General features: G+C 46.4%; 1 long non-coding RNA gene across 1 annotated transcript in view; it reads right to left on the reverse strand.

Moving 5' to 3' along the window:
- LOC140430916 (uncharacterized) overlaps positions 1-20,038 on the reverse strand; it is a 23,219-nt gene continuing 3,181 nt past the window's right edge. The window contains exons 2-3 of the long non-coding RNA XR_011949579.1: positions 17,286-17,389; positions 1-1,197 (exon numbers count right to left, since the gene is read on the reverse strand). This is a non-coding gene — a long non-coding RNA (uncharacterized lncRNA). The remainder of the gene's footprint in view (positions 1,198-17,285; positions 17,390-20,038) is intronic.

Here is a 20,038-nt window from a genome sequence, read left to right on the forward strand (position 1 = left end):
CTTTGCGCGCTTTTAGGCGGGCCTTGAATTTGGTCCCAATTAATTGGGCAGCTTCTCGATCACTGCCATCAATCTGAGCCAATAAAGGGGCGGGTGCCTTGATGGCTGGGCCTGTCCGAAGTGGCTGTTGGCCTTGCTTTGTTTGTGTCTTCTTGCTGGGGTTGTGGCGCCGGAATGTGTGGGACGGTATCGGCTACCTGAGCATTAGTCTTTGTTCATCGGAGATGGGCCATCAGTGTGCAAATCTGCCAAGAGTTTTGCTTCTGTCTGCAGTCTGTTTTCTAAATACACATTCAGGCTCTGTGCCTGCTTGTTTACTTCGCATTATCCATTTTTCCCTGTATGCTCTGTGAGTGTCCATTTTATATATGCTGAAAGTGGCCATCCCAGATGGCTACATTCCTTCCTTATGATCCTCAACGCGAAGCGTGAAGGATCACATTACTGAATCATCTTTGTTCTCTGCCTAAGTCAAGAATCCGCAATCAAGGACAGGTTCTATCCTACTCTGTCCTATGGATTCGAACCTTTACCTAAATTGCTTTTATTTACATCATATCATTATAAAATCCTAAGGGGCACTGGAACATTCAAGCATGCATTATATTTCTTCTTTTAAACACAGGAACCGTTAACTATCTTTCTCTAAACTATCTTCAGGCTGTTAAGCCAATCAAAAAGAATTTACAAACAGTGTAAAACTATACAATAGCAGCATTACATTTCTCTGTATCTTGGCGGTCAAGTACAGAAAATTCACATCCTTTCTTTGTCAGAGCAAAACAAAAAAAATAATCGATGCACTTTATTTATTCAGAGAGAATTGTGGGTTTGCTGGAGTCCGAAAATAGGGGGTCTAAGTATGTATACCGGAGTGCGGGAGGCTTTCCTTTGCCATTTCCTTTGTCTCACTGTCTGGATGACACTGCAGAGTATTGCTATCACTAATAGGGCTTCCACGATGTATGAAAGGGAATACCATTTTATGAGGTTGTTGCACCAGGTTGGTGTGTCAGTGGCTGTTTCTGGGTGTGGTGTATGGCAGTGATGGGAAACATTCACGGCCTGTGGGGTAGGTGTCAGGGGGGTCGCTTCCGTGCGCAACTGTAGTGATCCCACGATGATCCAAATGTAGGTCATGATGTCCGTCTTCATTTTTCTCTTGGTCTTCCTCGGTCTTCTGATGTTTTGGATTTCCTGTGGACATAAGCATAATATCTGTTATTACCTTGTTTAAGATCTCGTATGTCTGTCTGTCTCTCCTTTTATCATCAATTGCCCATTAGAATTGTCACCTTATGTGACTCCCTCATTTTTTTTTTAAACCAAATATTTTTGGGGACAAGACATCCGAAAAAGAAAATACTGTCACAGGGCGAGCAGTCTCGCAGCCTGTGTGGCCGATGCGCTGAGTGGGCGGACACTTTCTCCGTCCAGCAGCCAATCATTTCGTCCAAGTGTTTGAGGATGTAAATAGCATGTGGGAGAGCGAGTCGGCGGAAAGGAAACAAAACTTATGGCAAAGAAAATTCTTTAAACCACAGACTAAAAGCAGTAAAAGAGTTTCGAAATAAAAGCTCCGAATGGGGTGCGTATGGGCAAGAATGGGTGGAATCCCCGGGTAGGGCGGTGATCAGTGCCGTAGGTGCACTACCCAAGCGTAGCTGACCAGATGAGGGGCCTCAGGCAGGACGGGGACCAGTGCCGTTACTCCACTGCCTGGGTGACTGGACAAGAACGGAAAGAATTTGTGTTCACCGTGGATAAACTGCCTCTTATGATTGCCGTCGAATCAGAAGAGTAGTTATGACTGTATCAATTGGTATCTGTTGACAAACTTGTTCCTCTAACTGCCATGTAGCATTAAAGGAGTAGTCGTGACTGCAAGGAAATTTGGCGTGGGGCCATGAATAAACTATCAAAGGGTCGTATACAATACAAACATTCAACATGTAACATATCAAACTAAAAATGGGCAGGCTCCATCAGAAAGAAGGACACCGTAAATCTCAGTCGGTTCCTTTTTACCATCATCTGGACACCTCATTGTCCCACTGCAAAAAGAGTCGCAAAGGGGCTAGCCTGGTGGGAGTCAGACACTGAGTCATCATCTTCTCCCGGTTGCCAAACTCGTGACTGGAGTAGGTGTGCCAAGGCGGCCTGGGCTGATGTGGGGTCCATCTCATCGTTACGGATGAGTCTGTAGGAATTGTCGCGGAGCCAATGCTTAGTGTCTTGGGTGGAGGCGGTAGGGGGCAATCCATCGTCATCGTGCGGTGGGTCTGGTTCAGGGGCTTTTATATAAGTGGTCTCGAAGGGGTCGAACGTATCCTGTTCGGAGTCGCTGGGATTGGGGCCTGGTGCAGAATTTAAATCGTGTGGCGGGTCCATGAGGTCTAACGTATCAGTGCTGTCGCTGTCGGTGCTAATCGAATGAAGGGAGGGGCGGAGTCGTGTCTCTGGGGGTGGAGTCAACTTGATGTCCGAGGACAGGCTGAACTGGTTGGGAGAGGGTAGGAATAGGTCGTCCATGGGCGGGGCATTTTCGTCTGCTGCTGCGAGTGAGATGTGGTGGGAGTGGTTGCACCGTGTGCCATAAGCCTTAAACTGGTTTATGTGAAACCATCCTGACTTGCCATTAGGATAAGTGATCTTATAAACGGAGGGGCTGACTTTATCTGAAATTGAGTAGGGTCCTGCGAATTTGGGGGAAAGAAATTAACTGGGGTGGTACAGGGAGAGCATGACCTGCTGTCCTACTGAAAATTCCGTTGGGTGTACCGTTTCATCAAAACATGCTTTACTCTTTTTTTCCATGTGCCTAGCCGAACAGCCGCGGTGAGCTGGGCTGCTGTAACATTTTCCAGGGTCTGCTGTACTGCTTTCTCATGGGTGAGGGCGGAGACTGTGGGGCTGGCCAAATCAAGCCCTAACAAGTATTCTGTTCCCTTCATGGGTCATCCGGTCATTGGGGGGGGGGGGGGGGGGGGTGTATCCTGTCGAAGTTGATACCGTGTTCTTAATGAACATGAGTGCAAATGGGAGAACTGTGTCCCATGTCGTATGGTGTTGCTGCACCATTTTCCTGAGGATTGCCTTGAGGGTTCGATTCATTCGCTCTACGATTCCACTTGATTGGGGGCGATGGGCAATATGAAATTTTTGTAGTATGCCGAAAATTGTGAGGACATTTTTCATGACGCGTCCTGTGAAATGTGAGCCTTGGTCTGACTCGACACTACGGGGAAGGCCCCATCTTGTGAAGATGTGCTGTGTTAGAATCTTGGCTGTCATTTTAGCCGTGTTAGTCCTAGATGGAAAAGCTTCCACCCATTTCGTGAAGGTGTCGATCACTACCAACACATACTTAAAACCATTTTTGCAGGGGGGTAGGGGACCCATATAATCTATCTGTAAATTGGTCCAGGGGCCATTAACTGAGTTGACCTTTCTTCGCATACCTTTCTGGATTGTTCTGGGCGCAAATCAAGCAATTCTCAATGTAATGAGTCACATTGGATTTTAAATCGGGCCACCAGCAGAGAAGTCTGAGGTGGGCAAGGGTTGAATATATCCCTTGGTGTCCATGGTTATCATGGAATTGGCAGATAATCTGGTTTCTAGCTTGGGTGGGGACCACATAAATACCGTCTTTTTAAATTATGCCATCGTGTGCTTTTAAAGCGTTTCTGCACTTATCATAGGGGGCTGGGAAGTTACCTTTTAAAACGTCCCTCAGCTTTTCGTCTTCCTTCCGTGCGTGGGCTAAATCTTGGATATTGGTCTGTGAGACCTGGACCACGTGTACTGGGGCATTCTTGGGGGGATTCCAAAAGTGACCATGTCTGGAACCTGCTTTTGCTAGGGAGTCTGCCTTAACGTTACCGGGGGGGGGGGGGGGGGGGGGGAAGAACGATGGTGGCTGTGAACCTTAACGATACCGTATTTACGGCCTTTAGCTGTCTTGAGAATATGCTGGAGTAATGGGGCTGAGGGGAGGGGTTTCCCGTCGGCGGAAACAAAACCTTTAGATTCCCACAGGGGTAGGAACTCAGTTAAGCTATTGCAGACATATAGGCTGTGGGAGTTTTTGTCGGCTGTGGTCGGGAACGAGTCGGGGTGCTGTACAACGTATGCTACGGCTGTTAATTTGGCTGCCTGCGAACCTAGGTATCCAGGCAATTTCAGTGAGATTTCTTCTAACGTGCGTCCCTGCGCGTCGTCTACATAAATGCCACAACCAGTGATTTGCTTGCCATTTAAAACTGTGGAGGAGCCATCCACATAAATCCTAAGAGCTGCGTCTGTGTCTGTGGCCTGGGGTATCTGGTGTGTAGTACCTGGTTTCGGGGAGCTGATTTGGGTACGAAGGGTCCTGCATTGTGCTTGGTGGTAATGATCTCACACTCATGTGGGGTGCATGCGTACTGTAAATTATCTGCGAGAAACGTGTGTGTCTTAGTCCTTTTAACCGGAATGTCCTGTCCTTGTAGGAGAAGGGTCCATCGTGCTGCGCGAATCTGGCTGACTGTGCCGTCCTTTAGTCTACCGTCTAGTAGAAGTTGGGTTGGGGTGTGCTCTGTCAGAATGGTTACGGGGTTGAGTCCTGTTATGAACGCAAAGCACTGAACAGCCCAAAAAACTGCGAGCAAGTGCCTTTCGCAGGCAGAAAATCCTTGCTCTACCGGATCGAGAACTCGTGAGGCCTGAGAGTGCAATGCCCCCCAGAAACAGCAGCGAAACCAGAACAGAACCAAGCCCATTCACAGTGTTAGCGCCCGTTCCGAGAACGCAGTCATGAACGACACCAGTTAGTTAGTTCAAAGTCAATGCTACTTTATTTACACCATAAGACATAGGAGCGGAAGTAAGGCCATTCGGCCCATCGAGTCCACTCCACCATTCAATCATGGCTGATTTCAACTCCATTTATCCGCTCTCTCTCCATAGCCCTTAATTCCTCGAGAAATCAAGAATTTATCAACTTCTGTCTTAAAGACACTCAACGTCCCGGCCTCCACCGCCCTCTGTGGCAATGAATTCCACAGACCCACCACTCTCTGGCTGAAGAAATTTCTCATCTCTGTTCTAAAGTGACTCCCTTTTATTCCAAGGCTGTGCCCCCGGGTCCTAGTCTCCCCTGCTAATGGAAACAACTTCCCTACATCCACCCTATCTAAGCCATTCATTATCTTGTAAGTTTCTATTAGATCTCCCCTCAACCTCCTAAACTCCAATGAATATAATCCCAGGATCCTCAGACGTTCATCGTATGTTAGGCCTACCATTCCTGGGATCATCCGTGTGAATCTCCGCTGGACCCGCTCCAGTGCCAGTATGTCCTTCCTGAGGTGTGGGGCCCAAAATTGCTCACAGTATTCTAAATGGGGCCTAACTAATGCTTTATAAAGCTTCAGAAGTACATCCCTGCTTTTATATTCCAAGCCTCTTGAGATGAATGACAACATTGCATTTGCTTTCTTAATTACGGACTCAACCTGCAAGTTTACCTTTAGAGAATCCTGGACGAGGACTCCCAAGTCCCTTTGCACTTCAGCATTATGAATTTTGTCACCGTTTAGAAAATAGTCCACGCCTCTATTCTTTTTTCCAAAGTGCAAGACCTCGCACTTGCCCACGTTGAATTTCATCAGCCATTTCTTGGACCACTCTCCTAAACTGTCTAAATCTTTCTGCAGCCTCCCCACCTCCTCCACACTACCTGCCCCTCCACCTATCTTTGTATCATCGGCAAACTTAGCCAGAATGCCCCCAGTCCCGTTATCTAGATCGTTAATATATAAAGAGAACAGCTGTGGCCCCAACACTGAACCCTGCGGGACACCACTCGTCACCGGTTGCCATTCCGAAAAAGAACCTTTTATCCCAACTCTCTGCCTTCTGCTTGACAGCCAATCATCAATCCATGTTAGTACTTTGTCTCGAATACCATGGGCCCTTATTTTACTCAGCAGTCTCCCGTGAGGCACCTTATCAAAGGCCTTTTGGAAATCAAGATAGATAACATCCATTGGCTCTCCTTGGTCTAACCTATTTGTTATCTCTTCAAAGAACTCTAACAGGTTTGTCAGGCATGATCTCCCCTTACTAAATCCATGCTGACTTGTCCTAATCCGACCCTACACTTCCAAGAATTTAGAAATCTCATCCTTAACAATGGGTTCTAGAATCTTGCCAACAACCGAGGTTAGGCTAATTGGCCTATAATTTTCCATCTTTTTCCTTGTTCCCTTCTTGAACAGGGGGGTTACAACAGCGATTTTCCAATCCTCTGGGACTTTCCCTGACTCCAGTGACTTTTGAAAGATCATAACTATTTCTTCAGCTATCTCCTTTAGAACTCTAGGATGTAGCCCATCTGGGCCTGGAGATTTATCAATTTTTAGACCTCTTAGTTTCTCTAGCACTTTCTCCTTTATGATGGCTACCATATTCAACTCTGCCTCCTGACTCTCCGGAATTGTTGGGATATTACTCATGTCTTCTACTGTGAAGACTGACGCAAAGTACTGATTTAGTTCCTCAGCTATTTCCTTGTCTCCCATCACAAAATTACCAGCGTCATTTTGGAGCGGCCCAATGTCAACTTTTGCCTCCCATTTGTTTTTAATGTATTTAAAGAAACTTTTACTATCATTCCAAATGTTACTGGCTAGCCTACCTTCATATTTGATCCTCTCTTTCCTTATTTCTCTCTTTGTTATCCTCTGTTTGTTTTTGTAGCCTTCCCAATCTTCTGACTTCCCACTACTCTTTGCCACATTATAGGCTTTCTCTTTTGCTTTAATGCATTCCCTAACTTCCTTTGTCAGCCATGGCTGCCTAATCCCCCCTCTAATAACCTTTTTTTTCTTTGGGGTGAACCTCTGTACTGTGTCCTCAATTACTCCCAGAAACTCCTGCCATTGCTGTTCTACTGTCTTTCCCACTAGGCTCTGCTCCCAGTCGATTTTCGTCAGTTCCTCCCTCATGCCCCTGTAGTTACCTTTATTTAACTGTAACACCTTTACATCTGATTCTACCTTCCTTCTTTCAAATTGGAGGTTGAATTCTACCATATTATGATCACTGCCTCCTAAGTGCTCCCTTACTTTAAGATCTTTAATCAAGTCTGGCTCATTACATAACACTAAGTCCAGAATGGCCTGTTCCCTCGTGGGCTCCATCACAAGCTGTTCCAAAAAGCCCTCCTGTAAACATTCAATGAATTCCCTTTCCTTGGGTCCACTGGCAGCATTATTTACCCAGTCCACCTGCATATTGAAGTCCCCCATGATCACTGTGACCTTGCCTTTCTGAAATGCACTTTCTATTTTGTGCCCCTGGTCCTGACCACTGTTAGGAGGCCTGTACATAACTCCCATTATGGTTTTTTTGCCTTTGTGGTTCCTCAACTCTACCCACACAGACTCCACATCATCTGACCCTATGTCGTTTAGTGCTATTGATTTAATTTCATTCCTAATTAACAAGGCAACCCCGCCCCCTCTGCCCACCTCTCTGTCTTTTCGATAGGTTGTGAATCCCTGGAAGTTTAAATGCCAGTCCTGAACCCCCTGCAACCATGTCTCTGTGATGCCTACCACATCATACCTGCCAGTCACAATCTGGGCCACAAGCTCATCTACCTTGTTCCGTACACTGCGCGCATTTAAATATAGCACCTTTAATTCTCTATTGACCGTCCCTTTTTGTTTTCTTAGTGTGGTGGACCTTGGTTTACTGAGCCTTTCCATACACTGTGTCATATTTTGTGGGATGGGGACTATCGTAACCTCTCCTGAGTTTTGTCTTTTCGTGCTTTTTTGTATTCCTAAGCAGCTACGCTTCCCACTGATTACTTCACCTCTTGTTTCCCTGACTTTCCCTTCCCCCCCAATATTTAGTTTAAAGTCCTATTGACCACCCTATTTACTCTTTTCGCCAGAACACTGGTCCCAGCTCGGTTCAGGTGGAGACCATCCCAACGGTGTAGGTCCCCCTGTCCCAAAACTGATGCCAGTGTCCCATGAAAAGGAACCCCTCTTTCCCACACCACTCTTTCAGCCACATGTTAACTTCCCTTATTCTTGCCTCCCGATGCCAATTTGCACGTGGCTCGGGCAGTAATCCGGAGGTTATGACCCTTGAGGACCTGTTTTTTAATTTGAATCCTAGCTCTTTATAATCTCTAAACAGGTCCTCTTTCCTAGACTTGCCTATGTTGTTGGTACCGACATGGACCACAACAACTGGATCCTCCCCCTCCCTCTCTAGTATCCTTTCAAGCCGGTCAGAGATGTCCCGCACCCTAGCACCGGGCAGGCCACATACCATGCGGGACTCTTTATCCTGCTCACAAAGGATACTATCTATCCCCCTGATAATAGAATCCCCTACAACTACAACTTGCCTATTTACTCCCTCCCCTGGAATGGCCTGCTGAACCATGGTGCCTTGGTCAGCTGACTCATCCTTCCTGCAGCCCTGTTCGCCATCCACACAGGGAGCAAGTGCCTCATACCTGTTGGACAGAGTCAAGGATAAGCATATGGATGATAATGGCATAGTGTAGGTTAGATGGCTTTTGTTTCGGTGCAACATCGTGGGCCAAAGGGCCTGACTGCGCTGTATTGTTCTATGCTCTATGTTCTAAGGGCTGAGGCTCCTGAGTTCCTGACTGCTGGTTCCCTTTACCTGCCTGACTTGCAGTCACACCCTGCTGTCCCTGGCCACTGGCAGGATTTAAACTACTTACTCTGACAGGTGTGACTGCCTCCTGAAACACAGCATCCAGGTAAGTCTCCCCCTCCCGGATGTGCCTCAGTGTTTGAAGCTCAGACTCCAGCTCATCAACTCTGAGCCGGAGCTCTTCGAGCAGCCAACGCTTACTGCAGATGTGGTCGCTGCAGCTCGCAATGGGATCTGCCAGCTCCCACATCAAGCAGCTCAAGCACATCACCTGACCAGCCATCACTAATTAATTAATTAGTTTAATTTAAGTTTACGAGTTTAGCTGTGTTTTTGTTTTTAAATTTGGGGCAGATTTTCTATCAACCAATCAGATCACAGCTTCCCTCTGACGTCACTTTTGGGGGGAAAAAACTGGAAAACGAAGTTACCATTAGGTTTTTATACTCACAGAGACTGCTCCTCCTCCTCCGAACGGCTCCCGAAATTAGGCCCGGAGAAAGAGAGAGAACAAAACAGTCGGGAAAAAGCACCTTCTCCAACTCTTCACCGAATTACCTCACTGCACCAAATTACCAAATTCTCACTCTGTCTGTGTCTCACTCACTCGGGCTGTGTCTCCTTGACCTGTGCAATGCTTACTAAGTGCGCTTTCCGTCTGTCTTTTATACAGACTTTAGGATGACTCACACTAAAACTTCAAAGAGAAGAAAACAATGTGTACCCTTGTGCCCCTTAACAGGCCTCAGGTGACTGCCAGATAACTGCCTCTCAGCAATTAGGGTGGGGGCAGCTTCAGCCAATCAGACACTAATCTACACTGCACTTTTAACTGAAAAACAGCAAAATCACACACAGTATGATTTACTCATGCACAATAACACTACAGGCTAAGCTATGTCTATCACGAACACCTATACTTAACTTCGGGTGCCCATTTAGGTCAGAGGAACAATGGCCGTTGTTCGGATCGGAGGCTGTTGGGATCGAAGAGGTAGCAGGAGTACAGCTAAGGTCGTCCGTCTGGTAGCGAGCGTTGAACTTGAACTTACTTGCTTCTGGTGGTGCAGGTGGGTCTCTCCGGTTGAGAACCAATTCCAAGAGGTTGAACATATGGCGGGGGTTCATTCTTTTACTCGGGAGGGCTTTGCACGCTTTTAGGCGGGCCTTAACCTTGGTCCCAATTAATTGGGCAGCTTTGCGATCACTGCCATCGATCTGAGCCAATAAAGGGGCGGGTGCCTTGATGGCTGGGCGTATCCTAAGTGGCCGTTGGCCTTGCTTTGTTTGTTTCTTCTTGCTGAGGTACTGGCGCCGGAATGTGTGGGACAGTATCGGCTACCTGAGCATTGGTCTTTGGTTCATCGGAGATGGGCCATCAGTGTGCAAATCGGCCAAGATTTTGGTTCTGTCTGCAGTCTGTTTTCTAAATACACATTCAGGCTCTGTGCCTGCCTGTTACTTTGCATTGTCCGTTTTTCCCTGTATGCTCTGTGAGAGTACATTTTATATTCTGAAAGTGGCCATCCCAGATGGCTACACTCTGCACGTTCCCGCGATGGAGCTGAGGGAGTGCGACATCCCAGTCAGGGACGATGCTATCTCCCGCTGGGTCTGTGCGACGCCATCTATCACATGGACAAGGGCGCCGATGCTTTCAGCGATGGCCTGCTGGGACTGGGCCAGACCCCGCAGCGTGGCGGCAATGTCCATGTGGCTCCGGAGCATGGCTGCCTGTGAGAGGGCAGCCCTGTCGTGGGCCACGGATGACGCGTGCGCACTAAGCCCCACGCCCTGAAGAACCTGACCCATGCCCAAAACCGTTTTCTCCATTGCCTCCATCGCAGACGCCACCCGTGCGGTGTCGGCCTGGGTGGCAGCCATGACCAGCACCACTCCCTGATCGTGGATGCGGATGGACTCCTCCAGCTGCGTCTGCAGTTGCCGCAAGACAGCCGTCATCCCGTTGTCTGATACCTGGGTTGCAAATGCATCGGGTCTGTGGGTGGGTCTGGAAAGCCCAGGAACCCGGGAGCCGTCTGGGCAGCAGCTGGGCCTGGCCTGCGTTTGGGCAGCAGCTAGGCCTGGCCTGCCCTCTGACCGTCCAGTCCCTCGGCTGCTCCTACCTCCACCTGCTGTACCGGTTCGGCTGTGTAGTGTGCACCAGTCTGTGAACCAGGAGCCTCGTCGCTTACTTGCCCAACCGAGGTGACTGTATCTGCGATGGCTGAAGTGGTGGGTGACAGCGTGCCCCGGCCGCTAGGTCCTCGTCTGTACCCTGAACCTTGGCCCGGTGCATTGAGACCACGGCCCATGCCAGGTGCCGTGCCCCTGTGCCTCGTCTATCGCAACGTCCTCCGTGCGTCACTGTCCTGAGGGGCTGTCATGTCGCCATCACTGTCCTGGCTCGCTGTTCCCTCCTCGTCCATCTCACTGTCATCTGTGTCATTACTGTCCGACCCAACGTCTCTGTCTGTCCTTGATGCGTCACACCTCGATGGCCCGGCTTCAGAGGATGGCCCTCCTCCCCGTGATACTTCTCCTCTTTCCGGTTCGACCCTGTGGCCGGAAGAGGTTGGAGCTGGACGGTGGCGGGGTGACCGAGCAGTTCCACGGCGGTGCTCGTGTGGCCCTGGAGAACACAGTAAGGCACGTTTTGTGAGACATGCGGAGTCGTATGTGAGAGGGTGGAGAGGGCAGTGTAAGGGTGTGGGCTGTGGGGGTGGTGCAGCGTCAGGCGGTGGGGTGGGTGTGGACTGTGGGGGTGGTGCAGTGTCAGGCGGTGGGTTGTGCGGGTGTGGACTGTGGGGATGGTGCAGTGTCAGGCGGTGGGGGCGTGGACTGTGAGGGTGGTGCAGTGTGAGGTGGTGGGATGTGAGGGTGTGGACTGTGGGGTTGGTGCAGTGTCAGCGGTGGGATGTGAGGGGGTGGTGTGTGAGGGGGGTGGAGGTACTGATGGGCTGAGGGACTGCATGCAGACAGTGGATTCTCGCTTGGAGCTTTGCCTCCGACCTGGCACGGCGCTACCTCCCGGCTGGCGGCTCCCCCAGCAAGGTCCAGTGCCCTTTGCTCGTGGACAGTAAGGGGGTGCAGCTCAGGTGATCCCCTCCGGTTCTTGCACGCTCCCTCTGATTGCGAGCTGTCTTGGCCTTTGGGGGGTGGGGGGGTGAACCTCAGGGTTAGGCGGTCATTAGCAGGACGCACACATGAACGCTACATTATCACAAAGTAGGGACACTAGGACCCACGCCATGGCACCTGCCCACTGGGTGGGGTGGGGGGTTCCACATGGGGCCCCAGCTCCCCCCCCCCCTTCCCCCGGCATGGGCAGTTGCCCGGGGGGGAGTGTCAGGGTACTTACCCTCGCTGCCCTCGTGAGGTCGTGCAGTTTCTTCCTGCACTGGTCTCCGGAGCGGGGGATGTTCCCCTCAGCGCTGATGGCCGTCCCAACCTCTCGCCATCCCTGCCTCACGGTGCTGCATGGCTGCCGGTGTCCGCGTCTGGGAAAGAGGATGGCCCGGCGCTCCTACACACCCTCCAGAAGTACCTCCAGGTCGCTGTCGCAGAAGCGGGGAGCGGCGCGACAGGGCTCCTCTATGTCGGTGTGCTAATCCGCGCACTTCCTTATACGCAGCGCGGCGTCATCCTGGCGTCGCGCGATGATGCCACTGGTCCTGCGCAACGCCCACCACATTTCTCGCGGCACCACTGCTCACCCCTTTTCTGGCACTGAGTCGGTCGTGGCGGGGGCCTGTTCGCGCCGTTGTGAAACGTGACGCCGTTCACGACGGCGTGGGCACATAGGCCCGCGATCAGAGATTCGCCCCCAACATCTTTGTGACCTCCTCAAAAAACTATAAGTTAGTGAGACACGACCTCCCCTTCACAAAACTGTGCTGCCTCTTTCTAATACATCCATTTGCTTTCAAATGGGAGTAGATCCTGTCTCGAAAAATTCTCTCCAGTAATTTCCCTACCACTGACGTAAGGCTCACCTGCCTGTAGTTCCCTGGATTATCCTTGCTACCCTTCTTAAACAGAGGAACAACATTGGCTATTCTCCAGTCCTCCAGGACATCACATTCAGGGCAGGTTCGATTCCCGGCTTGGGTCACTGTCTGTGCAGAGTCTGCACGTTCTCCCCGCGTGTGCGTGGGTTTCCTCCGGGTGCTCCTGTTTCCTTCCACAGTCCAAAGATGTGCAGGTTAGGTGGATTGGTCATGCTAAATTGCCCTTCGTGTCCAAAATTGCCCTTAATGTTGGGTGGGGTTACTAGGTTATGGGGATAGGGTGGAGGTGTGGGCTTCGGTAGGGTGCTCTTTCCAAGAGCCGGTGCAGACTCAACTGAAAATTAAGAATTTCAGCACTCTCATAACCTCAGGTCATTTCAAAACACATATTCAGCACAAGTCATTTCAGCAAAACTCCCTCTACTGAGTCCCATTGTTCTAACAAATACATTTGCAAGATAAAGTGCAGTCCAAGGCCACGACAACAGCATAGCAACAGTATAGAACCTAAAAGAACAGTCAGGTCAGCAACAAACCAGTTCAGGCCGCTTGTGATAACAGCGTTAAATCGCATTCCATAACTCATACAGGAATTCATCTATGAAACATTTTCGACTAATATTGCATATGGAAGATGGACAGCTTACCATCAAATCAAATGTATTTGACTCTAACCCAAACCAATTAGGATTACATAGGGGTGTAATTAGATGGCTGAAGACAGATATGATACAGTACAACTGTTACGTTTCGTTCGGCCATTTTTATCTGGATCATTGTACTCTCTCTTTCTTTCATGAATCATCTATACTTTGACTTAACTTTTCGCTGTCTCTCTATTTTCATATTTCACTTTCTGACTTGACTTTTGAAGTTATTGTGAGCTGTTTGCCTAAACAAAAAATAATTTCTGTGATTGTTTGAAAGTTCAATTGTCTACAAGTTGCCTCTCTGTGAGTCCTATGTTGGCTGGACTTATTAGAGAATAAGACTTTAAATGATTCTCAATTGTAATCAATAGAGACAAATAAAGCAGATTCTTATTTGCACCTGAGAAGATTTAATTTAAATTTCTACTGAGTTTTAGTAATCGCAAAGTGCTGCTAAAACCACATGGTAGATCTATCCTGCCGATTACGCCAAGTTGCACTTTATCTTGCAAATGTATTTGTTAGAACAATGGGACTCAGGAGAGTGAGTTTTGCTGAAATGACTTATGCTGAATATGTGTTTTGAAATGACCTGAGGTTATGAGAGTGATGAAATTCTTAATTTTAAATGGGAAAACTGGGGTTTAATAGACTAGGGACTTAATGTTTTTACCTATCGGTTGGATTAGAAATAGTTGGCTTCTACAGTCGGCCCTTTGATAAATCGAAAGAATAAGTGAGATATCATCACAATAAGATAAAATACATCATTAATGCGATAGGGTAGGTGAAAGCGCAAAGAGTAACTCATTCATATTGTCATTGCAGTTTTAAACAATAGAGTGGATAAGCATTGCATTACAAGCATTTCAGCAATAATTATTATAATTCTTAAAGAATAACAATTAATAAATTAATCAAATTTGATTCTACTGATTCAGTATTAATAAATTATACAATATGTTAATAATATAGTCAAATAAATGAATGATAATGCAGTAAATAATAGTTCAACAAAAACTTTCCATTTGATGTTATTGGCTAATAAATATGAACCATGTGGATTGGTGGGGCACTATGGGTAGGCATGCATTAGCCAAAGTATCTGATCAGCAGCACTAATACGTAAATAATAAGTCCAAATAGGAAAAGTCCCTTAATGATGTTAATTCCTGTGCCACCCAACCAATTGGAAAGTCAACCCCAATAAGTGTAATCAAAGAGTTGGACAATTTTGAAATTTTTTTTTTTTTTTTTTAAACGTTGTATTGGATGTGTATTGCTAAGTCTTTGACATCTTCTGGATTATACACAAAAGCTTGTTGAAAGGGGTAATTTTGCTGCAGAGACAAAAAGGGCGTATAGTGGGTGGATAAATTGAAATGATGCCATTTGCATCTCTAAACGTTTTTCATATATGTCACTCAAATGGACTGGAAGTAAAAGTTGAATTGCTGCCAAATTCCCGTTATCAAACGTCTTAGAACAATGTCTTGGAATATAGATTTGCTTTTAATCAGAGTGGTGTGTTTTTTTTTTAAAAAACAGCTTCCACATTGTCTGAAGTTTTAATTGCCAGGCTAATTTTAAACATTTATTTTAAAATATCAAACACGTATTGAATATATGACTGAACCAATCTTGCACTGAATCTTGGTTTTCTATAGATGAATTTGTCGATTCTGTTAAGGAAGCACAGCTACCAAGGTATGTTTATTAAAACTGCCATGAGAGGCTTTTGGATCGGGGCCAGCAGCATTTAGTGGTCGGTCTCAGAGTAAGATAACGGTTTGTTCTGGGGTTTACAAGTTTGAACTTCTCTCCAAATTTCAGCATCATACGGTTGAATACCTGATTCTAACCATGTCCATTTTTCTTCCATTGTACAAACATCCTGCATTTCACGTAAATCATGTAACAATTTGTAAATGTGACTGGATTCTGATGCCATTGGGAGGCAGCTTCCCTTGCTGCTTGGTCCGCAAGAGCATTTCCTCTTGCTTCCATAGTGTCTTCATAGAGTATGGGCTTTACATTTTATAACTGATACTTCTTTTGGTAAGACCATAGCTTCTGGAAGATCTCATACTTCCTGTCCATTTCGGATAGGTGTACCTGCTGTTGTGAAAAATCCTCTTTTTCTCCACAGATGGCCAAAATCATGTGCTATTCCAAAACCATATCTGGAGTCATTATAGATGTTAGCAGTTTTATCTCTTGCCACATGACATGCTTCTGTTAGTCCCTTTAATTCGGCCTGCTGAGCTGATGTACCTTGTGGCAAACTTCCTTCAGCTAATACTTTGTATGGGCTTGTGACTGCTCACCCAGCTTTTCTGATACCCTAGAGAGGAACCATCTGTGAATAGGATTAAATCTGGGTTCTGTAGTGGATCTTCTTCTGCTAAGCGTACCTCTTCCATTTCCTCTATTATTTTCATACAGCCATGCCCTTCTCCCTCCTCTCCCTTTTGTTCCTCGGGAAGCGGGAGCAAAGATGATGGGTTTACTGGACTGGCTTTGTGAAGACAAAGGTTGGGTGCTTCCAAAACTGCTGTCCATCTAGCTGATATAACTTGTGACACTCTGTTCATGGATAGTAGAGAATGGACTGAGTGTGGACATTTAATGGTTAACATTTGGTCTAGAACAAGGCCTGATGTCATAATTACAGCCCGACATGTGGCTTCCATGGCTTGTAAACAGCTGCCAAATGCTCGTGCCACATTGTCAAGTTTAATGGAGTAGTATCCAACTGGTCTCACCATGTTCTTGGGCTAGTACTGCAGTCATGTAACCCTCTTTTTCATGAACAAACATGGTAAAAGGTTTTCCATTGTTTGGAAAACCTAAGCCTGGTGCTGAACACAGGACCTTTTTCAAATTTAGAAATGATTGCTTCTGTTCTAAATTGAGATTAACTGGATCCTTTGATTTTCTGTTTCCTTTTAAAAGATCATTCAATGGTTGGGATAACTGAGTGTAAGAAACAATCCAATTTCTGTTAAAATTATAGTCCCAAAAAGGATCTTACTTCCTGTACAGTTGAGGGTTCTTTAGCTACTTTGATGGCAGCCGTTCTGTCCTGAGTAAGTTCCCTTTTTCTTTTGGATATTTTCTGACCTAAGGAAACAACTTCTTATTGGGAAATCTGGGCTTTGGCAAAGCTAGCTTTGTGACCATTAATACGGAGGTGGTTCAGGACCACTCGTAGGTCTTTCTCATGATCATCTTTATTGATGGAGACTATCAGAACATCATCTACATACTGGATAATGGTGGAAGGCAGATCAGGCAGTTGCCCGAGATGATTCTGTGGAGCCATGTGGCAAACAGTTGTGCTATTGTGAAAACCTTGCGATAGTCTAGTCCTTGTGCACTGTTGTTGATTAACTGTAAAAGCAAACCATGGTTGCATTTGCTTAGCTAGTGGTACTGACCAGAAGCCATTTGCCATGTCAGTGACTGAAAACCATTGAAGGTCAGGAGTTAAAGAGTTAAAGATTGTAGATGGATCTGCCACTAAAGGAGCTTTTCTGACAATGAATTGGTTTGCCTTTCTATAGTCAATAGTGAGGCGCCATGTGCCATTAGCCTTTTTTACAGGCCACACAGGGCTGTTTGATGAACTGTGAACGCGCACTAAAATACCCCTCTCTTCAAGTTGTTTTATTATAGGTAGAATGCCTTGAATTGAAGTTTTATTAATACGGTATTGTTTGGTACAAGGTGGAGCGGATCCCATAAAAGTGACTGGTTCCATTTTCAAAAGGCCACAATCATTTTTATCTATTGCCCAAATTGGATGATTTTGTATTTCATCTTTTTTGATGTGTCTAATGGACCAGGTGATTTTTCCATTATTGAAATTGAGTGAAGAATTTAGTTGTGATAAGATGTCCATACCTAGAAGTGCTTGTGTTACCGGACCTACCCAAATTGATGCCATCAGTTGATGTGGTCCAAATTCTAAAAGCAGTGGCTTAGTTTGTCGAAGAGTAATAGAATCTCCTCCTGCAGCAAAAGCTTCAATTTTTCCTGCAGTTAGGGGAAACAAAGCAGCATTCTGTTCAGTAACACAGGTAAGTTCTGCTCCAGTGTCAAATAAAAAATCGATATGAATACCTCCCACTCTTAGTGAAATATATAGTCCATCATTTTTCTGTTCCACGAGTGCATGTCGAGAAAAATGGAGAGAATAATCAAGAGTGGGGTCTAGTAGTTTTTTGAATTATCATGCAGAGAATGTCTTTGAGCTGGAGGACAGCTGTTTAACATTTCATTCATAGCATTGTCGTCATCGTGTACATCCCTACGTGGGTACGGCTCATCCCTACGTGGGAAAGGCTGGGAGGGTCTAGAATCCCTGTACGCAAGTCTGGGTGTTTCTTGTTGGAACGTAACCCTAGATGCGTCTGGTTTGTGCGCATCAGGGCAGTTTAGCACAGGGCTAAATCGCTGGCTTTGAAAGCAGACCAAGGCAGGCCAGCAGCACGGTTCAATTCCCGTAACAGCCTCCCCAAACAGGCGCCGGAATGTGGCGACTAGGGGCTTTTCACAGTAACTTCATTGAAGCCTACTTGTGGCAATAAGCGATTTTCATTTTCATCACGTGATTGACCGCGAGGTGGAAACATATTGTAGTGAACATTGTCTACTTCATTATCATCTCTACTTCATTATCATCTCTCGAATCCATCTGTTGTTTATGATAGCATGTTGCCATACAGTGTCCTACTCTACTGCAGAAAAGACATTGTGGTATTTTTTTTACATGATTTTAATGGGGCAAGGGTACATGTTTGCCCTGACGCTTGTGGTGAAATTGTAGTTACTGCTGATATTCCTGCAGGTGCTGCAACAGCTGCCGCTGGAGCAGCGGGTAGAGCAACACCTGCTGCTGGAGCAGCAGGTAACATAAGCTGAAATTGATCAACGGGTAAATAGGCTGATTGAGCAAAAGGTACAATGGGCTGGATTTGAGCAATAGGCTGCATTTGAGCAGGTACCATAGGCTGCATTTGAACAGGTACCATAGACTGCATTTGAACAACTAGTGTTAAAGATTGCCTGATTGTGCAGACCACGATCTATCTGAATGCATCGGTCAACCATGTCCCGATATGTACCAGCTGTGGCCCAAGCCGGTAAAACCAAATTCAAGGCAGCAGAAACTTCAGATTTAACACCGGCTATAAAAGCCATTTTAAATGGACTTAAAGTGCTTGTGTCCCATGTGTCTGTTTCACGTGCAAGTGTCATTCCTGAGTGTTCTGTCCAAGTATGCAAAAATCTTTCTTCAAAATCCTGAATATCTTCCTTATATTTTTGAATGCAAGATGTGATCTTAGACCAATCAATTCTCGAGGGGCGAAATCTTAATAGCCAATTTTTGATCGCCAGCCAACCAGCTTCTAAATTTAGCAAATCCTCTCCGAGGGCAATTTGTACCTCTATTCCAAGACTTGCACTGGCACGAATGCCTACTACAATAGTCAGAATTTGTACCCCATCAAATGGGTGGAGATGATAAACGGATTGTAATCTGTGAAGTTGACCCCATGTGGTCAGACCACCCTTTTTAGGGTGTGGAAGATCTTTGGACCAACCGTCAATTTTTTCAGGGTCTGCTGGTTCATGAATCCAATGGTGGTCAAATATGTTTTCAGTGACAGTTTCACCTTCCTCTTCTACTTTCTTGCTTCCAACTCTAATCCGTTTGCGTTTTAAAAGGGCGAGTCAAATTAATTTAGTATTTTACGTTGTAGCAAAATTGTTGCATCACTATCTTCATCTGATTCAACTGGCAAAGGAACTTTAGATTTTAATTTAGGCCTGACATTTGATCTCGGCTGTGCAATTGCCGATTGTGCCACTGGGGCTGCTTGCTGAATTTGAGCTGTTTGTTCAGCTGCTGGTTGAATCTGAGCTGTGCTTTGGTTTAAATTCTGAGCTGCAAGACTGTCTGTCAGGATCTTGCAGTATCCTTTAAAATTGTTCATTTCTCCTTCTAAAACACATCTTTCTTCGATTAACCTGCAATTTTCAATTTCAATTCGCTCAGTTTTTGTTTGCAACTGTTGGTATTTTGACTCCATTTCAAGAACTTTTATGTTGCAATTCCTCAATTTGAAAAGATAGCTGCTGGACTTTAAAGTCCAGAGAAGACACAGCCAGATTGAGACAGCAAAGAGTGAGTTTGGGAATTTGAAGCTAGGTGGCAATTCGAAGCTGGGTGGGGAGGAGGTGCTTTTTAACCCCGGTAAGTGACTGGTAAGTAGTTCTTCGTTTCATTGTCTAATTTATTCATTTATTTTTTTCTTTGTTGTTTTTAAAAAAAAATTGTAGTTGTTGAAGTTAACCGAAGGTTCAAGACATGGCAGGAGATCCCAGACCCGTGTCATGCTCCTCGTGTGCGATGTGGGAGCTCAGGGACCCATCCACTGTCCCTGGCTCCTTCACATGCAAGAAGTGTGTCCAATTGCAGCTCCTGTAGACCGCTTGACGGCTCTGGAGCTGCGGATGGACTCACTTTGGAGCATCCGCGATGCTGAGGACGTCGTGAATAGCACGTTTAGCGAGTTGGTAACACCGTAGGTGAAAGTTACTGAGGGAGATAGAAAATGGGTGTCCAAAAGACAGAGCAAGAGTAGGAAGACAGTGCAGGTGTCCTCTGCGGTCATCTTC

This window comes from Scyliorhinus torazame, chromosome 10, assembly GCF_047496885.1.
Source record: "Scyliorhinus torazame isolate Kashiwa2021f chromosome 10, sScyTor2.1, whole genome shotgun sequence".
Classification (NCBI taxonomy): Eukaryota; Metazoa; Chordata; class Chondrichthyes; order Carcharhiniformes; family Scyliorhinidae; genus Scyliorhinus; species Scyliorhinus torazame.